Genomic DNA, 14,223 nt, shown 5'->3' with positions numbered 1-14,223 from the left:
AAAAACAGTATTGAATTGCAACTGGTAGATAATATTGTGGTACCGACGATGATAATGATGATGATGATGACGAAGAAGAGGAATAAGCTGTATTTGTATTGAAACAAATATTTCGTATTATGAATGATTTACTTTTTGTTTTTATGCTTAGTCATTTTTTGTTTTATTTGCTTTTTGGGTTTCTTTGTCTTTATTTTGGTTACTTTTACTTTATTGTATTATATATTCTACATAATGGTGATGACCAATAGCAGGAGCGGAACCAACTGCGCACAAATTGTTTAGGACTTATGTTCTTTCACTTTTACATTCAACACAAACTGAGAATGGAAAGAAGTTTGTTCTTAATGTCCATAGTTCGAAGTGCTGTGGCATAATTGGGTAATTGGTAATGTATAGTGACTTTCTTTAGTCACAAGTTAGTAATAACTGAGAAGGCTGAATTATGAAACTGCACTCCGGATTAAAATAAGCAGGAAAAGTGAGGCTAAATTAAGCCTCAGAGCGGGGATTATGAAGAAGTTTATTTTAATCTTTAAATGTGCATCATGAGTTTACCATTATAATCCAACTATGCCTTTTTATTATGAAGTAGTTTACTATGCCTTATAAAAGCCATCTGTGTGGTGCGTATGTGTAAGGTGTTTTAAAAAGCCACCTGTGTTAGGAGTTGTAAAAGCCATCTGTGTGGAACAGCTGTCTGTATTCATGTTTCAGGGCACAAAGGGTTTTAGTATTAGCAAATAGTCAAGGGTCAAATAGGTCAAGGAAAAGAGACACTGGTCTGAGGGATGTCATGTGGGTCTTGCCTGAAAATAAACATAATTGTTGTAACCATGAGGGGTGGGGACAAAGACCATATATATTTACCAAGCCTGGCTCAGGGACTCAGACTGATTTGGGGAATCCTCCCAGAACTCTGGTTCTGGGGGGATTAACCAGGGCGGCCTCGGCTTCTTATTTTGTCCGGAAAATAAAAGTCTATCTCTTGAAATCAAAACCTAAGACTGAAGATTGTTTCATTGGAGGAAAAAGAAAACCACAACACTATCTATCTATCTATATATATATTTTCTATTAATATCACAAGTATAAGTTACCTTTTAAAAACCATAGTAGCCTAATCATGGTAAAGGTACTGTTTGGCCATCATAAAGTGAACACAGGGTTTGTGTTTGGTTGGCCAGCGAGAGGTTTACTTTTGTGCAGTAAAAAGCTCAAAAGAACAACTGCCTATCGTTGTCTGGACTCCTATTTGTGTTTTTGTAATCATTATAGTAGAAACACAACCAGGGACACGCGTGATAAACTTATCAATGTTTGTTTACAGCCGCCGCCATTACCTCACGTGTTGATCATGAAAGCAGTGAATGTGTGCACATGCGAGTGATCCTGTGTTTAATAAACTTGCTGTGCGGAGATATGCGCTTAGACGCAACTAAATAAGGATTGTACTGTTTGCAATCACGTATTTTATAAGAATACCAAAAAGCGCGTCGAGTTTCCTGACTCGCGTGTTTGTGTATGTGCGTTCCCGTCGCCTCAGCTGTTTGACGGAAGACAAAGAAAACACTCGCGTCTGGAGAAACTGACACACATCCGCAAGTAAATAAGGATTTATATGTCGGACATCGATCCTGTCACACTGACGAAGCACACACACTCGCGTCTGTCTGGAGATTTAGGCGCGAGTAAACAAGTATGTGATGTGTGCAATCGCATCTTTTATAATGATACCACAAAGCGCTTCAAATATGAGGTATTGTGTGTTTGTGTGTGCGTTTGGACGTCGATCGAGTCACACTCGCGTCTGGAGATAACTTTACCCTGGTGAAAAACAAATATACTTTATTGTATTTCAAGTATATTTAACTTTGCAATAGTACATTACAAATATACTTACAAAGGAATGTACTTTCTTTAAACATATTTAAAGTATGCTTACAACATATTTGCGTGTATTTTTTACAATTAAACTTTTAACATACTTCAAAATAATTATACTTTAGTATATTTTCTAAAAGTATACTTTAGAAAAATATACTTAAAGTTAAAGTTTTGTGTAATTTTTAAAGTATACTAAATTTAAACTTATTTTAAAATGTATTTTAGGTATACTTTATCGGTATGCTTAAAGTTATCATTATAATAATGCACTGACAGTATATTTCTAAAATACATTATTTAGTATTCTTTAGAAACAGTATATTTTAAGTACATTTTGAAAGTATATGGGGTGTACAAATGTATATTATTTTATGGAGAAATAACGTGGGCTTAAAATTACGAGAGAGCAGTATGTTCAGTTACATTTTATATTGTAGATGTATACATTTGTAATATACTATTAACATAAGGTACACTTTAACTTCACTATAGTCAAGCATTGGATAAACCAATTAACTGTGTTTTACCACAAAATAACCGTGGTTTTGCTAATAATAATCAATACACCAAAAAAAAACATGGTTACTAAACTTTTACCACAAAAAAAAAAACATTCATTTTCGTAAGGGGAATATGAGTGTTTGTTTTTTTTGTAGTTTTTCAGTCAATTGCATACCGCTTTTAGCTGTACAAAACTTAAACAGTTTTCGTAAATGCATTTCAGAGAAAAGTGAATTCTGAGATTTGAATAATGCATCTGACGTGTGTGTGATGACGTCACGACGCACGTATTTTGATTTTTACCAGTCGTTCAAGACGGACGGATTCAGTCCCAAGGTACGTTAAAATATCTTAAAATTAATATATTTGATTATCGTTTGACCATTCTGACGTTTATCAGTAGACTATCATATTTCGAATGCGAAATGTTGTCAATAACGCGGTGTCTAACTCGCTATTAGTGATAAGCTGCTGTGTAGCTTAGCTTAGCTTATAGCTAATGTTAAAGGTTTGAAAGATAGCACTGTCAGCCTGTTATATCGAATTAGTACACCCGATTGTTTTGTTAAATATATGTATTGGTGTGTATGTATATTATATGCATATTATGTTAATGAAAAAAGGTAGCGTCAGTCAAATCTGTTTTTTAAATGTAGCGTGAAAGTTAACCATTTATTGACTGTTTAGAGGTTGTAAGGCTTTTACCTAACTGTATTTAGTATTAATGATGCTGCATTCTTTCCTCAGAAGCTAAAGTTTTTCAAAGACATTTGTAGGGAGGACTTTGCAGCTAATGGTAAGTCATTTTAAACTCTTAAGATAAATAATAATTCATTCGTAGTAGTAAATCAAGCTTCAGTTTAGATAACGTTATACATATTGAGGCGGTTTCCCGGACAGGGATTAGACTAGTCCTAGACTAAAATAAATGTAAGAGCTGTCCAAACTGAAAACAACTTGCACTGACATATCTTAAAATACACCAGTGTCCTTTGTTTTGCCTCAAAATGCACACAGGTAATGTTTTTATTAAGGCATGTTTTTTGAAACTGGTTATATTTCTTAATTAAACTAAGGCCTAGTCCTGTTTTAAGATAATCCCTTTCCAGGAAACACCCAATTGTCTGCTTGTTGCATTTTCTTTCTGACAATTTTTACATTTAAATTTAATACAATAAAATCTTTCTTTAGGAGCAGAAGTATTTTATGTAAGGAGGATTTTGCAGCCCATATAGGCAAGTCATTATAATGAAAACTCTTAGGGGTGGTTTCCCGGACAGGGATTAGCTTTATCCAGGACTAGACCTTAGTTTAATTAGGATAGTTTTAACAAACATGCCTTACTAAAAACATTACTTATGTGCATAACGATGTAAAACAATGGGCACTGATGTATTTTAAGATATGTCAGAGCAAGTTGTTTTCAGTTTGGACAGCTCTTACATTTATTTTAGTCTAGGACTAGTGTAATTCCTGTCTGGAAAACTGCCCCTTAATATATATGATGACATTTAAGTCAAGCTCTAGTTTAGGTAAAAATATATCTGCTATACAATCTCTGCCAGTAAACTATAGATTTAATACAGTAAGTCTTAAATAAATGTAATGTTTTAATATTAAACACTTTTTAATTGAGCTTATTGTCTCTCTTTTTCAGATTTCCTTAGGCTGAACCAAAACCTGCCAGACTAAAGTTGATTTGGGAGAGAAAGACGTTGTAAACTCAATCATCTTGACATTCTTCAATGAGTAATTGTTCAATTTTTAGGCAAATACTGTACACTTTGAATGCTGTGAATAAAACTATATTTTAAATATATTTAAAATGAATTGTTTTTGACTGTTTTAATCAGCTTTTATTTATTTGGAAAAAATTATTTTGGTTATGTTACCAGCTAAAGTAATCTATTCCCAAAATAGCACTCTTTAAGTTAACTAATTATTAACGCACTTGAAGTATACTCATTACTAATCTAGCTGCAGGTATGTAAAAGTATACAAAATGTAATGTACTTGGCATATTCATTTTTCACCAGGGCAGTTTTTAGAATTTTGGATTGGCCAAAAATATATAGAATGTACGCAAACAGTCTATTTAAGATATACTGATTGTATGTTTGCAAGACACTCATAATACATTTGTAATGTACTCCTAACATAAATAAAACACACTCTAAATCCACTTATCAAGCATGAATTTAGCACAAAAACAGTCATGTACTTAAATTGTACTAAATACACTTAAAGTTGTTCCACTTTAGCACACAAAAGTACACTAAATACACTTAAAGTTGTACTTTGTTACAATTAATATACAACTAAAATATATTAAGTACAAAATTAGTTGTTCCAAAATAGCACTCTTTAAATAAACTAATCAATAGCACACTTTAAGTATACTGGTCATTAGTGTGACTGCAAGTATACTTAAGTATATCAAAATTAAATATATTTAGCATACTATTTTTTCACCAGGGTAGTTACAGTCACGAGTAAACAAGTAGATGTCATGTTTCCAGCACTCGGATTAAAACTCAACACAGCAGTGAATGGCTGCAGAGACGGAATGTCCATTGACTGTGGGGTTGACTAATGAATATGGATGATCTCTGCTCTTTTCTTCAATGGAGCGGGGCGTGGCTCATTATAGATAATGAAGCAACAGAAGAAAGACGGTACATCTCTCTCTTCTAATACAGTTAACAACGAATTACAATATTTGTTTTCGATTTCACTTACATCTTCCAAAAGCAGACATTCCAAGCATTATGTAGACATTTATCTTTTGTTTATATGACAAATATTCGTTAAGTTACAGTTCATTTTTCTGACGTGTTTCTGAAAGGACTTCACTGAGGGAGAGAGAACAAAACGCGCATCATGTTTATTTTCTTAATTTTGCGAAAAGCACAACATGCTCTTTTTATTGGGAGTGGACAGAAAAAAACTAGACAATTTAACGTTTTAAATGATGTATAAATCATATCTGTATGTCAAAAATCAGCAGAGTTATCTAAGTCTCTTTGGGGAGTGATCGAAAAATAAAGAGTTTGCGGCGCCCGCGCCGCAGCCGACCCCAGAGTGTTAAGTGGCCGTTCGTATCAGGTCACGCATCTAGACGCGCGGCAAACGCCCTCAAATACAGACGCATCTGAATCTAAACTCGTGTTCACAGGCGAGCGCTTTGAAAAGCAACCCGTGCGTCTTGCTCTAACATTTTTAAAGCCGGCAAATTACGCAAGTGGGGCTGAATAAGTGCTGGCAGCAGCAACCTTCAACCCGGTGGCATGACAGTAGTATATATGGGCGACATACTGTCACATAAAAATGATTGATGGTGACCTTTGACCTCAGGGGAGGGGCTGACCTTTTGACCTGCGAGGGAGGGGTGACCTTTGACCGGACCACCCACGTCGTGAACCTTTGACCTCCAGGGAGGGGCTAACCTTTGACCGGACCTCCCACGTCGTGAACTTTTGAACTGACCGCCCACGCTGCTCTGAACTTTTGAACCGACCGCCCACGTAGCATTGAACTTTTAACCGGACCGCCCACGTCGCGTTGACATGTTTACGTCCGGGGTTATCTTCGGGGCGCGTTAAATCATGTCCTCCTACGATAAAAGAATAAAAACAGTGTTTACACAAGTGGTCTTCATTAAAACACATTCCATGCTCCCATCATAATTTATATAAGGTGGGGACCAATATGTATAATAAAAGCCAGGAAAATCACAGTTACGAAAATCACAAACATGGATTGCCCATGCAGCTCGCACGGTACTCCGGTGAGAGAATGGAAAAATAGCGTGGAGCATCTCGCTATGGCGACGAAAAAACTTTAACTTTTAACATGCGCCATTTTGCAATGCGTGACATCATTATAAGCTGCCTCTCTACAAATTATTTTGATCAGGGGATGAATAGTTTCATTAAATACAATTTTTTTTGGTAAACGGATCAAAGAAATTAAGTGTTTTTTCTTTTCTTTTAAAAGCCATACCGGTTTCTTAAGCTATATTTATGGTGAAAATAAACTGTAATTAAATAAATTAAGACTAGAAAATATGTTTAAATTTAACTTCCTCTAAAAATCTTAGCACTAAGCACGGATTCGACTGATTAAAAAACCATTTCAATAGTACCAACAGAATAAAAAAGGTTTCTCACAGCAGCAGATGAAATACAATCTAAAAAAATAAAGAACAATGAATTCTGTCAAGATGAACATTTTGTAGGATTTTCTCTAGAGAGTAAAAATTGATGTGTAATTTTTAAATGTCCTATTCTGCATTTTGTATAGATGACCTGATTTTCAAAACAGAAGTTATGTTTTTTCAAATAAACTGTTCAATACAAAGATATGGTCTTCTGCCACTTACACAGATCGTAGTCCTTAAAGTTGCATTCCTGAGAGATGCTTCCACTCCGAATCGTAAATCGTTATGGCAGTGCCCGGGTGAGGACCGAGATATTTTGTTTTTTAACTCGTAAAGCATGTCCAGTCCTCCCGCGATAGCAGGACTGGGTTTATACAAGGGGCCTGCATTAATGCAGATTGCGTTGCTTTCATCATACTAATAAGTACAGCATAAGTAAAGACAAAAAGACACATATTACAAAACATTACCCGTCTAAAAACTGAGACTTTTAACTTTAGGTTATTAGTATATTAGGTTTAGTATAGTTTTCAGACTTTCAGAAAGAACTCATCAACTTAAAGAATAAAGCACTTATCAATTACATTAAATGTGTAAATGTGTAAATGTGTAACCAACCTCAAGAAAAAAACAGATGTCGTGAAAAGTCTGGACAAATCTTTTGATTAGATGGTTCAAGTGTCTGTTAACGCCGATGAACCGATCAATGTGTTCATCAAAAAAGCCCTAGATGCTATGTATGAATGTGATGATGAGGAGGACTTTGACATTGCTAATGTCACGCCCCGGGGCTGGCTACTACTTGGCTAAGCCACGCCCCTTTCTAATTTCCACCTCGAGGAGGTCCCCAAAGCCAACCCAATGACCAGACAACAACGAGTACAGGTAAGTATAAAACAAGACTTTATTTATTTAAATATTTAAAATGAACTTGGGAGTTGGGAAAGGGGCACTTAAAAAGTAGTACTCTCGGCTCTGCCCTCCAGGTAGGCCACGGCCAGGAAGAGTAACAAGAAAGGGGGGGACAACAGGGGTCCAAGGCACTGCTGGCCGAGGATGTAGGACTCGGGCTCCTGCCTGGTCTTGTCTACCCGTGGCGCCCTCCTTTCCCTCCTGGAGGCAGAAATGAAAACGAGATGAGTGTTTAGCCTATTGTATTCCTCTGCGTACCTTTCTCGCCTTGCGGAGTCTTTCCTCCGTACGGGCTCTGGGGGGTTATGACAATGTTCCTTTGCCTCACGGGTATCTCCTTTTCCTACAGGCTGCTGCAGAACACCGGGAATCAGCTACTACCAGCAGTGAAGGACCTCTTCTCGCCTTCACTTGGAGTACGGTAGGGTAAGTATAGATTCCTTCCCTTTTTCTTCTCTCCTTTCTTTTCCTCTCCACAGGCGGCAGAGTAAGTAGGTTGGTTCACACAGTTCCTTGTCGTGTTGCTCACTCTCTCTCTCTCTCTCTCTCTTCCTCCACAGGCAGCAGCTGGGACACAGAGGCACAGTTACTTGGACTTGGTTTACTCTCACCTCTCTGCCGGCCACAGCGTACGGTAAGTACGGGTTTCACACGGTTCCTTTTCGTGTCGTTCACTCTCTCTCTCTCTCTCTCTCTCTCTCTCTCTTTCCCCACAGGCAGCAGCTGGGACACAGAGGCACAGTTACTTGGACTTGGTTTACTCTCACCTCTCTGCTGGACACAGCGTACAGTAAGTACGGGTTTCACACAGTTCCTTTTCGTGTCGCTCACTCTCTCTCTCCCCCTCTCTCTTCTCCTCCACAGGCAGCAGCTGGGACACAGAGGCACAGTTACTTGGACATGGTTTACTCTCACCTCTCTGCTAGACACAGCGTACAGTAAGTACGGGATTCACACAGTTCCTTTTCGTGTCGCTCACTCTCTCTCTCTCTCTCTTTCTCCACAGACAGCGGCTGGGACACAGAGGCACAGTTACTTAGACTTGGTTTACTCTCACCTCTCTGCTGGACACAGCGTACAGTATGTACGGGTTTCACACAGTTCCTCTCGTGGCGTTCCATTCGTTCCAACTTTGCACAGCACGTTCTTTGTTCCTAACAAGTAGATCCCTGAATATACTAATTTTGGTTACACGGGATGGCGGACTTACGACACTGATGTCTTCAATAGGTCAGCCGGAGTAAGCGGTTCCCATGTGGCGTCGGGGACAGACCCTCTCGACAAGCTCAGCGTTTGCAGAGAGGGGGAAACGTCGTACTGTCTCACCAGGCCGAGCGCTGCCCTCTCTTCACCGTCCTTAGGCGATCGAACACCGGACAGGGGCGCCCCTTCGACGAGACCTCGGGACAGACGGGATTTTCTACCCCTCTCTCTCTCTCTTTTGCAATGGTAAGTATCACACAGATGACAAGATCCACACTAGTGACTCGTAATCGTACTCACACAACCGTACTACTCCAGGCTTCACCGCCACTCCTAGACCCACTCCGATGTCAAGGACCGGGATCGTTCTGGGCACCACACTGTTACTCTCCACCTGGGGCGTGCTCACAACATATATTAAATAACCACACTGTGACCGTCAGCCTCTTCGTTCTCCCTCGACGAGGCGTATGAAGGCGGGGGTTTTGTCTGACAAGACACACAGCAATACACAGCAATACACAGCACCACGTCAAAGTGAAAGTTCCACAGCACAAAGACTCACCCACCACAATCCAGTGCACACTTAGGACGCCCGCCTTTCTCCACTTCGCCGGGTTCTGTTCGGCGATGGTTAATACGGCCCAGTCGGTAGATGTGTCGCCGTGGCTAGCCCCAGCAAATGTTCCTTAGGCTCACCCACCACGCTAATTTAGGGGTAGGGCCGTCCTCTTTCACTCAGAGATAATCGCTATAACAACAAGTTATTTGCACAGTGTGCCTTCAACTCAATCACCGCATGAAAAGAGGTGTATCCGTACTAGGAAACTCCTGTAAACACCACTGATTTTCGGAAGTATCTACTAGTTCCACTGAGGGTAAACTTCTAATTCCACCAAGTTAGGAAACTCCCGTAATGATACCAATTCGGATGTATCTTGCTGAGGGGATATTCCTGTGGTATATGCAGCCATTTGTTGCCATGGCAAATAATCCCATTGAAGATTTTGTCAGGGGACATTTTCACACCTACAGAGGTACTGGGATTTCACACCTTTGCACAATTCTAGTGTCCCCATTGGTGTTTAATCCCAACACTGATTGGTTGCTTTTAAAACTCCCTCCCAAAACTCTGACAACTATTGGGACACAACTTTCCAGTTGAGATTATTTGATTGGTTACACTTTGTATTTAGCCCAACCCAAGCCCTCATAGTTTAGTGACTTGATTGGTTATTTGCCTGCTATGCAGATGGACTACAATCCCCCCCCCACTATATCCTACTATACACCCCCAAAAACCTTAAAAAAATAAAAACTTGAATTGAGTTTGAAATGTTTATTTAATAAAAAAACTGAACAATCCACAATTGTCACAATCACAAAATAATATTACACATAAATATTAGAAGTTGCATACATAAACAATACTATTTAAACTTATAAATATACAGACAGAGAAAGCAATATTAGAGTAAAATAAAACAAAATAAAAGCAACAATGAAAACTACATTCAAAGCAGTACAATGTAATGTAGCAGTGGCAGTTGCAAATTCAAAATAAGTGTTCGGAGTGTCATGTGTGTTGCTTGTGTTTTTAAAATGTGTTTGTTGCTTCATGTAAACCATGTGCATCACGTGTTTAGTCAAAACACGTGATGCACATACACGCACTCGACACGCAGAACATATATTTTGAAATTGGGAACCACACAAATGACGGGCTATATACATGTTGTGCCAAACTTCGCATCGAGTGCTCACAAAAAACAAGTCACCAGCTGCCACTGTAATGTAGTAAATATCTAAATAAAATAAACAACAACTATATTGATCTTGCTTTAAGAAATCAGTCCTACACTGCAAAAAATGACTCTCACATAGTATTATTGTCTTGTTTTTAGTAGAAATATTATTTAAATTAAAATGCTTTTTCTTGATGAACAAAATGACCTAAGAAAATAAGTCTAGTTTTAGACAAAATAAATACACACACACACACACACACACACACACACATTAAGTGAATTTGTGCTTAAAACAAGCAAAAATATCTGCCAATGGTGTGAGAAAAAAATCTTACGTTTTCTTTTTTCATAAAAACTTAATTTAAGCACAATTTTCTCAATCCATTGTTAAGATATTTTTGCTTGTTTAGGCACAAATTTACTTAAATTGTATATTTTTGTCTAAAAACTACACATATTTTCTTAGGTAATTTTGCTCATCAAGAAAATACATCTTGATTTAAGAATTTTTAGTTTTTCTACTGAAAACAAGATAAAAATCCTAAATTAGAAAGTGATTTTTTGCAGTGTAGATTCAATAGCAGAGCTCTGTCTTGGAATTATTCAAACATTTCTCACTGTAACACTGTAATTTCTCACATTTAAAACCATTCAAGTTTTAAAACACATAGATTTGAGTACTGTGAACTTAAAAAAATTGAGTCACATGCAGTTATGCACTTATATTTAAGTTCACACTACCTAAATATAAGTGCATAATTGCACAAGACTTAAGTTCACAGTACTCAAATGTATGTTTTTTAAAACTTAATGGGTTAAGGCAACCGATTTCCTTAAATGGTTTGAGTTAAGTTAACTGTTGTCAGCAAAGGTAAAGTTGATGCACCCTCATCTGGACAGACATCTCTTTGGAGCCCTTTGGAAATATAAAAGTACATATAAGTATTTGGCATAATACTAATACACATATACAGATACACACGACAAATCAAATGACATATAATTAAAGTTGAACATTTTAGAAAGTTTACATTAAACTGTACAAAGATACAACAATATATGATCAAAGAACTTCATAATATACATCTTCTTACTTCATTTTCTGTGTTGATGTCCTCAGAGTCTCTGTTGTTCTGCAGCTTCATTACAGTAGGCTAGTTCAATATAGTTGTCTATCAAACACAGAATAAAAAAATAGAATCACATACATCATAACACATCTATTAACCATTTAACCTCTTTAATTTAATAATTTCATTATTAAACTTACATCATTTTGGCCAGATTGCAGTGACATCAATTTCTTCAGTGTCTGGATCAGTCTGATGTTTTGCCTCCACTGTTACTTCATTATATTTCTCTGGCAAACACAGAATTAAAAATCAAAAATCACATACATCATAACATATCTGTTTACTATTTAACCTGTTTGATTTTTAAAATTGAACCACAAAGTTGACCACAGTGTACATGACCTCTGTAAACACAAACATGAATAGACTTCAAATTTAAAAAGATGAAGAACAGCAAACATATAACGTTAAAATATATTATGACTCCAAGCTTCGTTACAATTAGCATCTAGGTTCTCTCAAAGTCTTGAAAAATAAGCAGCATCTACCAGAACTAAAGCAATGAGCTTTTAACAACAAAAGATCATCTGCATCATTTAAAATAGCAGAGAAACACTTGCTAGCTGCTAACATTTCCAACACACAAGTTACTGTTGCTTTGTTTGTTTTAAGCAAAGAACGTCTCATCTTGGCTTCTTTAAAGTTTTGTTTTTAAAAATTTAAACATCAAATTGATTCTTCTAACAGCCCGGTTTGAATGTTACTTCGCGTATTTTTAACCTCATGTTTACCGCTGTGTACCACGTATACCCTTAAAGTTTTACTGTTTGTGCTTTATACTAGAACTGTTAGAATTTAAAGACAAAAACGAATCATAGTAAATAACATAATATGAACAAATAGGCAACCGATCAGCGTGATGCAGGCAAATGAATTAAATCAAACTTACTGTAATGTCGATGAGCAAACAAAGAGACCGAGAGTAGTCCATGCAGTAACGGTTCGTGATTTTGAATCTTCTTCTTCTTCTTCTTCTTCTTCTGGTGTTTTATGGCGGTTTGGCAAACCAACGAAAAGGTGCATTACCGCCACCTACTGATCTGGAGTGTGGAGTGGGCATAGATTTGGAAGAAAGAAATACAAAAAAAAAACAAAAAAAAATTATTTAAAACCTAAATTCTGTTTATTATTCCTATGTTTTTCAAATATTTAAATAATACTTCTTGAATTCTTGATTGCCTACCCTCTTTTCCTAACAATACTTTTAATGAAATATTTTCAACTCCCCTACATCGTAATTCTTGTATTAACTGAAATCTCTCCCTTTCATATGCAGAACACGCATTAATAATATGAATTACTGTTTCTAATTCTCCACATTTATCACATTCTCCCGATTCATGTTTGATTTTGAATCTTCCCGTCAAGCCCATAGGTAAAGCGGTTGCACCTGAAGGGTGGGGGCAGATGAGTGCAGGTGCATCCTGGGAAATGAAGTCCTTTGGCGTTGTTTCTTCTTGATCCTCTGCTCGCACTTAATATACTTTTTTATAATCCGTGTTTTCACACTATGCATTGTTCTTTATACTTGATAATTAATAAAAAAATTAAAATAAATGTTTTTATAAAGTTTATTACGTTGACAAAGCATGTTTAGTTGAAAAACATGTTAACAGTTATTTTGAATGATGCTCAGATTTTCTTAAATATAAAATCTTTGTGAATCAGCACTTTCTTGATGAAATACAAAACTCTGTATAAACATGCCTCAGGAATTATGTCTGGGTTTAGTGGATTAACTGCCATACTAATCATTGGAAACATTTAACGTATACCTAAATGAATTTTTACTTAAATATAAGTAAATATAAACTAATACTGAGTTAAGACATGTAGCCTAATTAATTTATTGTAAATGATTGCATTAACTAACAATGAAAAACATGTCATGTTGTAGTTAATGATGACTCTTCAATAGTTTATGATTAGTATATGCCTTAACTCAGCATTAGTTCATGTTAAAGTAAAAATGCATGTATGTCTTTTTTCACTGTGATATATTGACCCTTATTATATTATAAAGTCTACATCTCTTTTATTTAAATTGATTGATTGAAGACAAACATTAATATGTGGACTGACTTTGTACAAGCATGCATTATCATATGCTAAAAGTTACCTCCTCAGATAGACTAGAACATTGATTGGTGCCCAAACATTTTCCTTACAAGGGCCAAACCTGACTGAGGGCCGTGGGCCAAAAGTAAATGTTGTTGTGTTATATTAAAATTAAAGTTGCCCTGATAACCCCTAATTTATAATTTTAAAAATAAATAAGCAAACATTACTCTGTTTATGCATAACTTATGCAGTTTTATTTTCCAAGGCTTTTTAACCTGTTCATTTTTAGCCTATAGTACCCGAGTCCATTAATTCCAGTTCCTACATACATCCACAAAGGACCTAAAAACGCAGAGGATCTAAAAACGCTCCGTTTTTATAAAAGTTACGGAGATGGAAAACTTTGCGGTCTGCAATTGCAATATGAAGCCACTTCTCCCGCTGCTCTCGCGCAGTCTCAGTTTAAACCACACCCCGAGTCAATGCCAAACTGACCTCAGTACAGCCTTATCATTAAAGAAAGACATCTGAGCAGAGTCTTTTTTACAGGTCTGAAGTTTTATAAGGACATACATTATGTCATCTTTTTCTCAAGAGATGTAAAAATCAACACAGCATC

The 14,223-nt window shown here is 36.7% G+C and overlaps 2 long non-coding RNA genes across 2 annotated transcripts; one reads left to right on the top strand and one right to left on the bottom strand.

Annotated features, from left to right (window-relative positions):
• Positions 1-2,596: 2,596 nt before the first annotated feature.
• On the top strand, positions 2,597-4,218 carry LOC135774070 (uncharacterized). Its single transcript, XR_010543624.2, has 3 exons — positions 2,597-2,724; positions 3,136-3,184; positions 4,046-4,218. It is a non-coding gene; the product is annotated as an uncharacterized lncRNA (long non-coding RNA).
• Positions 4,219-10,978: 6,760 nt separating this feature from the next.
• On the bottom strand, positions 10,979-12,503 carry LOC135774069 (uncharacterized). The gene is made up of 4 exons (XR_010543623.2): positions 12,433-12,503; positions 11,681-11,770; positions 11,505-11,582; positions 10,979-11,326 (listed from the first exon to the last, which is right to left on the bottom strand). It is a non-coding gene; the product is annotated as an uncharacterized lncRNA (long non-coding RNA).
• Positions 12,504-14,223: the final 1,720 nt, after the last annotated feature.

The sequence above is a fragment of the Paramisgurnus dabryanus genome, chromosome 5 (genome assembly GCF_030506205.2).
Source record: "Paramisgurnus dabryanus chromosome 5, PD_genome_1.1, whole genome shotgun sequence".
In the NCBI taxonomy this organism is placed as follows: Eukaryota; Metazoa; Chordata; class Actinopteri; order Cypriniformes; family Cobitidae; genus Paramisgurnus; species Paramisgurnus dabryanus.
This window is presented reverse-complemented; position numbering and strand designations above follow the sequence as displayed.